Source organism: Oryctolagus cuniculus, chromosome 13 (genome assembly GCF_051225735.1).
Source record: "Oryctolagus cuniculus isolate XC-2025 breed Fujian yellow rabbit chromosome 13, ASM5122573v1, whole genome shotgun sequence".
In the NCBI taxonomy this organism is placed as follows: domain Eukaryota; kingdom Metazoa; phylum Chordata; class Mammalia; order Lagomorpha; family Leporidae; genus Oryctolagus; species Oryctolagus cuniculus.
The window spans coordinates 100962051-100969219 of record NC_142879.1 but is presented as its reverse complement, the minus strand read 5'-3'; the positions used below and the strand labels follow the sequence as shown (position 1 = coordinate 100969219).

Below are 7169 nucleotides of genomic sequence, written 5' to 3'. Positions count from 1 at the left end.
TGTCCATTCCAGCTTCCTACTGCTGTGCACCCTGGGAGGCAGCAGGTTGACGGTGCCAAGTACTTGGGCTCCTGCCACTCAGGTGGGAGACCCAGATGGAGTTCCTGGCTCCTGGCTTCAGCCTGGCCCAGCCCTGGGTATCTGCTGACATTTGAGACTGAATCAGTACATGGAGGATCTCTCTCTCTCTCTCAAATAAACAATTGTAAAAATGCCTAAAGTGCTGTGGTTTGTGGTGTCTCCCGCGCTGGAAGTCGGCTCCTCAGCGCAGCAATGTGGAGCTGGTCCCGTCTCTAAGAGGGCGGTAATTAGGCCATTGAGCGCATGGCCCTCCCAGGGGATTTGTGCTGGTCCCTTGCAGAGAGCGCCCAGGAGAGTGAGCAGCTATGGAAAGAGCAGGCTGCTCCCCCTCCCTGGCTTCCTGGCTTCCTGCGGCAGGTGCACCTGCCATGGCGCCATCTGCCTGGTGGTGATGTAGCCAGGGGGACCCTCACCGGAGGCCAAACAGATGGCCTGATCTTGGACTCCCAGCCTCTCAAACCGTGAGCTAGATAAACCTCTTCCTTTTATTCAGAAGGAAGAACAATCCCTGGCCGTCTGAGAAACCGTCAGCAGTCGGGTGAAATCTGGAAATACGAGAGACAAACGCTGAGGTGGAGGGATCCCTGGGTACAAAATGCAGAAAAGGGAACCCCACTGGGATGTCTCAAACCTGAGGCTCCTGCAGGATATCAAAAAGAGATAGCCAATAGGAAGAAGTTGGTTTTTTTTTTTTTTAATAACAAATGGTCCTGGCGTCCTTGGTGTGCATGTGGTAAGATACAAAGTTGGACGCCTCCTCTGCTTCAAGCTACGTGGAAAATAAGCTTCAGATGGAGTGAGGATCAAAACATAAGCAAACAAGACGACAACATTTTGGAGCGTATTTGCATTAACTTTTGAGTGGGATAGGCCAAAACAGAAAGAAAAGGCTGGCAATATTTGATTACACAAAAAAATTAAGACACTGACAGGCATTTATATAAAGGGAGAAAACCCATTGATGAAAACCTAAACAATTAAATACTGTGAAGTCCATGAGCTGCAGTGTTGGCTGCTGTGCCTGACGGACACAGGGCTACTGTCATTGTTGAGGATGATGATGATCATGATGCAAATAAGAACACAGCACCAACTTGCTAAATGGTGGGTTGATGGAATACACGTTATTCCACTCCTTTTCTGACCTGAACTCTGAACAAATGGAGAAGCCTGACAAAGAGTCAGTAGGCTGCAGCCAAGTTCACCTTTGGTGTGGAGTAGTGGGTGGCAGGGTGTGTGACACAAGTGTCTTTCTCACACTGGAGGCGGGGCTAACACCACCTGCTGACCTGCCACACCTAACTAGGGCACGGTCATCCCTGGGAGAGAGAGAAAGGTGGGAAGACGGGCTGGCATGACCGGCTAGGGTGTCTTCATTCCACCCACCAGGTCGCTTGGCTTCTGCTGGGGTTGAGACACTGAGGAACATCCCTGCTCTCTCGCGCGGACGGGGCCACCAGGAGTGGGGAAGGTGCGTCGTCTGCCAGGAACCAGCAGAGAAATCGGGGAAAGCCGCTGAGCAAGGACATTTACGTCGAGGGAGAGGACCACACAGAAAGAGGAGAGGGAGGAGGGAAGAGTCGGACGGACAGCATCTCTCCGCGGGGAGGGACAGCAGTGCGGGAGACGCTTCGTCAGGGAAGACCGGAAACCAGCGGGCTCACTGCTTCGTTCGTAGGTGTGTGTGTTGTTCAATAAAAGGGAGGAGAAGAAGCCACTGCCCAACAGGTGTAAAAGCCACCGTGCGTCTCTCCAGAAAGAAGAGAGTGCCGATCTGGTCAGATGCAGATGCTGTGGAGAGACTGAGTACAAAATACGGGAACCGTGACTTTGGGACGGGATCGTGAACCAGGGTGTTCTTACAGCCGCCAAGCAGGGCAGCTGGGGGCATCACTGTGGCCCCACGTCTGGTTTTGCTGAGGTGAGGAAACGTACATCATGAGTGCCCGTGACGCTCCCGAAGAATCTGGCTATGGAAAAGGAAAGCAGAGATGAGATGGTGGCTCGGGGAGGCCAAGGGGGGCTTCCTGATCAGGGAGGTGTTGGTGTGCAGGGGGGAGCCTAGGAGCGTGGTCTTAGGGGAGATGCGTGCAGGAGGGCTCAGCCCCTAGGACAGGTGTGCAGGGTGCAAGGGTGGCTGTAGGTGCAGGGAAGTGTGTGGGGGAGCAGGGAAGAAGCCACACTCGCCTCCCGAGCAGCAACGGTGGGGAACTGAGGGAGAGAGTTTGAGCTTTGGAATAGCACAAGTACCAGAATAGTTGCTGCCAACACTCTGGCTGAAATTCAATGGAGCTGGCACAATGGCGTAGTAGGTTAAGCCTTTGTCTGCAGTGCCGGCATCTCGTATGGGTGGCGGTTCGTGTCCTGGCTCCTCCTCTTTAGACCCAACTCTCTGCCTGTGGCCTGGGAAAGCAGTAGAGGGTGGCCAAGGGCTTGGGCCCTGGCACCTTTGTGGGAGACTCAGAAGAAGCTCCTGGTACCTGGCTTCAGATTGGCTCAGCTCTGGCTATTGCAGCCATTTGGGGAGTGAACCAGCAGGTGGAAGACTTTTCTCTCTCTCTCCCTCCTGTCTGTCTGTAACTCTACCTCTTAAATATATAAATAAACCTTAAAAAAAAAAAAAAGGAAATTCAAAACCAGCCCACTTACAAGTCGCTCAAATAAGTAAATAAAATGTTTATAAAAAAGTTTAAAAGACTGATTAATACTTAATAATTGTATACATGTATTTATGGGATATGTTGAGGGCTAGGTTGGACCCAAGTTAATTTTCCAGACTCTTGCCTTTTACCTAGAGAAGAATTCTAAGTACAGGCCCAAACACGGCATGCAGCGTGAATAACTTTATTTACAAAGTGAGAAAAATACACAGGCTCATTAGGGCTTTGTTTCAGGAAAGTGGGCCAAAAAAGGGAATTACCATACCCCGCTCTGCTCGTCCAAAGTCCACGAGGAGGAGCGAGAGCCCCTGCTCTTCCTGGTTTTTTATGAGCTTAGGAAAGTGGAGGCGTTTATGTGGTACCACCCGCACGTCCCAGGCAAGAGGAAGTACTTCCTGGGGCAGCGTCCCCTGATTGACAGGTAGGTGAACATGGCAGCACAGAGCAAAGGAGGTCCAGCTTCTGGCTCATGAACTTAAAATTTTCTATCTAAGCTTTCCCACATCTGGGAAATATTTTTCAATTATTTATTTATTTATTTATGAATTATTTATTTATTTGAGAGGCATAGTTACAGACAGAGAAAAACAGAGAGGTCTTCCATCCACAGGTTCACTCCCTAAAGGGCTGCAATGGCTGGAGCTGCGCCGCTCCGAAGCCAGGAGCCTGGACTTATTCCGGGTCTCCCACGCAGGTGCAGGGGCTCAAGCACTTGGGCCATCGTCCACTGCTTTCCCAGGCACATGAGCAGGGAGCTGGATCGGAAGTGGAGCAGCTGGGACATGAACCATCACCCATATGGGATGCTGGCATTGCAGGCAGAAGTTTAATCTACTATGCCACAGCTCTGGGGTTCACTAATATTCAGTAAATGTACAAAGTATGTACGGCTTAATCAGGATGATTACTGTCTCCTTATCATTACTTTATGTCTGGAGATTCTACTTAGTCATAAAGTACATAGGGGTTATAGTAAACTGTCACCACCCCACTGCAGCTGTGGACGCCACAAGCTGTCCCTTCTATCTGATTGTGTTTGGTACCTGGTGTCCAACTTCCATCCCCTCCCCTGGCAACTCTGGGCTGTGCATTTATTTGCGAGACATGGAGAACCACCTTTGGTCTGAGTGTTGATGCTGGCATTGTGACGCCGTAACGCATTTTGTCAGTTCAATTGTTGCATACCTGGAGCCGAGCCCGTGATGGGGGACACCAACATCAGCGGAGTTCCTGAAACTGCCTGTGTGGGGAAGGGTCCCTGTGGGAGGAGAGGGACCGTCTTCAGGGCTGTAGCTGGAGGAGTCACAGGATGGTGGCGGGGCCCACTGTGCCTCAGAGGCTAACACTGTGGACAGTGTATTTAGTGCTGGGGTGGGAGGGGAGAGCGAGGCCTCCGTTCTTTTCTGGTTTCTTTCATTTTAATAGTTGGCAAATATGACAAATATGACAGACTCAAGTCTGAGCAGAAAGAAATGGTATTTGTTGGCCCAAACTGTTGGAGGGTGGGTGTTGTGGGTTAAGCCGCTGCCTGCAATGCCAGCATCCCATTTCAGAGTGCCAGTTTGAGTCCCGGCTCTCTAATTCTGAAGTTTTTATTTATTTATTTATTTATTTATTTTGACAGGCAGAGTGGACAGTGAGAGAGACAGAGAGAAAGGTCTTCCTTTTGCCATTGGTTCACCCTCCAATGGCCGCCGCGGCTGGCGCGCTGATCCAATGGCAGGAGCCAGGTACTTCTCCTGGTCTCCCATGGGGTGCAGGGCCCAAGCACCTGGGCCATCCTCCACTGCACTCCCTGGCCACAGCAGAGAGCTGGCCTGGAAGAGGGGCAACCGGGACAGAATCCAGTGCCCCGACTGGGACTAGAACCTGGTGTGCCAGCGCCGCAAGGCGGAGGATTAGCCTAGTGAGCCGCGGCGCCGGCCCCGGCTCTCTAATTCTGATCTTGCCTCCTGGTTCACTCCCCAGATGGCCACCACAGCTGGGACTGGGCCAGACCAAAGCCAGGAACCAGGAGCTTCTTCCTGGTCTCCCATGCGGGTGCAGGAGCCAAAGGACTTGGCCCATCTTCCAATGCCTTCCCAGGCCACAGCAGAGAGCTGGATCGGAAGCAGAGCAGTTGAGACTTGAACCGGCACCCATACTGGATGCCACATTGCTTCACTGAGGCAGCAGCTTAACCCATTATGCCACAACGCCAGCCCCTTAAGTACCTCTTTCAAAACTGAAATTGTAATCATCTTTGAAAGCTTTGTAAAACTGACTTGTTGATTGACTAATACATCTGAAAGAATGTGCAGTGTCTCTCAGCATCCACCTTTTTAACTTGTCAAAATATAAACAGCTTTTTTTTTAAGATTTATTCGTTTATTTGTTTGAAAGTCAGAGTTACACAGAGAAAGGATGATCCGCTGGTTCACTCCCCAATGGGCCGCAACGGCCGGAGCTGTGCTGATCCGAAGCCAGGAGCCAGGAGCTTCTTCCAGGTCTCCCACGTGGGTTCAGGGGCCCAAGGACTTGGGCCATCTTGTACTGCTATCCCAGGCCATAGCAGAGAGCTTGACTGGAAGAGGAGCAGCTGGGACTAGAACTGGTGCCCATATGGGATGCTGGCGCTTCAGGCCAGGGCGTTAACCCGCTGCGCCACAGCGCCGGCCCCAAAATATAAACAGCTTTTTTCTTATAATTACAAAAGAATAGCCACTACATTTGAAAGATAGTCCAGAGAATGACTTAGCAGATAAAATGCTGCTTGGGATGCCCCCATCCTATATCAGAGTGCTGGGATCAAGGCCTGCCTCCAGCTCCCTGCTAATGTGCACGCTAGGAGGCAGCATGGATGGCTCAAGTAGTTGGCTCCCTGCGACCCATGTGGAAGACCCAGATGGAAGTCCTGGCTCCTGGCCTCAGCCTGGTCCAGCCCTGGCATTTGGGGAGTAAACCAGCAGATGGGGGCGCCAGCGCTGTGACATAGCGGGTAAAGCCACCTCCTGCAGTGCCAGCATCCCATATGGGCGTCGGTTTTAGACCTGGCTGCTCTACTTCCCATCTAGCTCTCTGCTGTGGCCTGGGAAGGCAGTAGAAGATGGTCCAAGTGCTTGGGCCCCTGCACCCACGTGGGGGTCCCGGAAGAAGCTCCTGGCTCCTGGCTTTGGATCAGTGCAGTTCTGGCCCTTGCGGCCATCTGGGGAGTGAGTCAGTGGATGGAAGACTCTCTCTCTGTCTCTCTCTCTTTCTGCCTCTCCTATCCTCTGTGTAACTCTGACTTTCAAGTAAATTAATACATCTTTTAAAAAAATAAACCAGCAGATGGGACATCGCCCTCTCTTTTTTTAAGACTTATTCATTTGAAAGGCAGAATTACAGAGAGAGAGGGAGAGACAGGGGTAGGGTGACATCATCTATCCACTGATTCCCTAAATGCCCACCCCTGCCAGGGCTGGGCCAGGCGGGAGCCAGGAGCCCGACACTCCTTTGGGGTCTCCCATGTGAGTACCAGAGGTCCGAGTATGGGGCCATCCCCTGCCGCCTCACGGGGATGCCTTAGCAGGGAGCTGGGTTGGAGAAGCAGAGGTGGAACTCGAACCCAGGACTTTGCTATGGGGTGCAGATGTCCAAGCGGTGGCCCCACCCACCGCGCCACACTGCCTGCCCCTTAATTCTGATTTTGTTGGGGGGCAGTCCTACAAACAGAGAACCTCCTGAGTCCCACGGGCCGGAGCTGGGAGCACCCATCTGGGCCTGTATCCTCTCTGGCGAGCGGGTGTGGAGTGCGGGTCCCGCCCAGCAGCAGCAGCGGGCTTGGTCTGCCGCAGCCCCCAGCCCTCTGCTTCCCCACTCGCTGGGCCTGGCCCTGGGAGACAGCTGTTGCTGGAAGCTGACTGCTGGACCCTTGCTCACTGCTGTGGCCTTGGACTGATGCTCGGCGTCTCAGTGCGGGGATCAGGGCCCCCCACCCCGGAACATTCCAGATCTTTTCACTTGCCAGCTCAGGCCTCTTATTTCCCGTCCCTCTGAACGTGAGACAAGTCAGCGGGGTTTTTCAAAAAGATCAATTCAGGCCGACGCCGCGGCTCTCTAGGCTAATCCTCCGCCTTGCGGCGCCGGCACACCGGGTTCTAGTCCAGGTCGGGGCACCGGATTCTGTCCCGGTTGCCCCTCTTCCAGGCCAGCTCTCTGCTGTGGCCAGGGAGTGCAGTGGAGGATAGCCCAGGTGCTTGGGCCCTGCACCCCATGGGAGACCAGGAGAAGCACCTGGCTCCTGGCTTCGGATCAGCGCAACGCGCCAGCCGTGGCGGCCATTGGAGGGTGAACCAATAGCAAAGGAAGACCTTTCTCTCTGTCTCTCTCTCTCACTGTCCACTCTGCCTGTCAAAAAAAAAAAAAAAAAAAAAAAAAAAGATTCAAAAAGATCAATTCAGCCTCTTG

At 52.8% G+C, this 7169-nt stretch overlaps 1 long non-coding RNA gene across 1 annotated transcript; it reads right to left on the bottom strand.

The window, feature by feature from the left end:
• Positions 1–759: 759 nt before the first annotated feature.
• LOC149122811 (uncharacterized) lies at positions 760–4308 on the bottom strand. Its single transcript, XR_016219231.1, has 2 exons — positions 3927–4308; positions 760–2051 (listed from the first exon to the last, which is right to left on the bottom strand). It is a non-coding gene; the product is annotated as an uncharacterized LOC149122811 (long non-coding RNA).
• Between the last annotated feature and the right edge of the window lie 2861 nt (positions 4309–7169).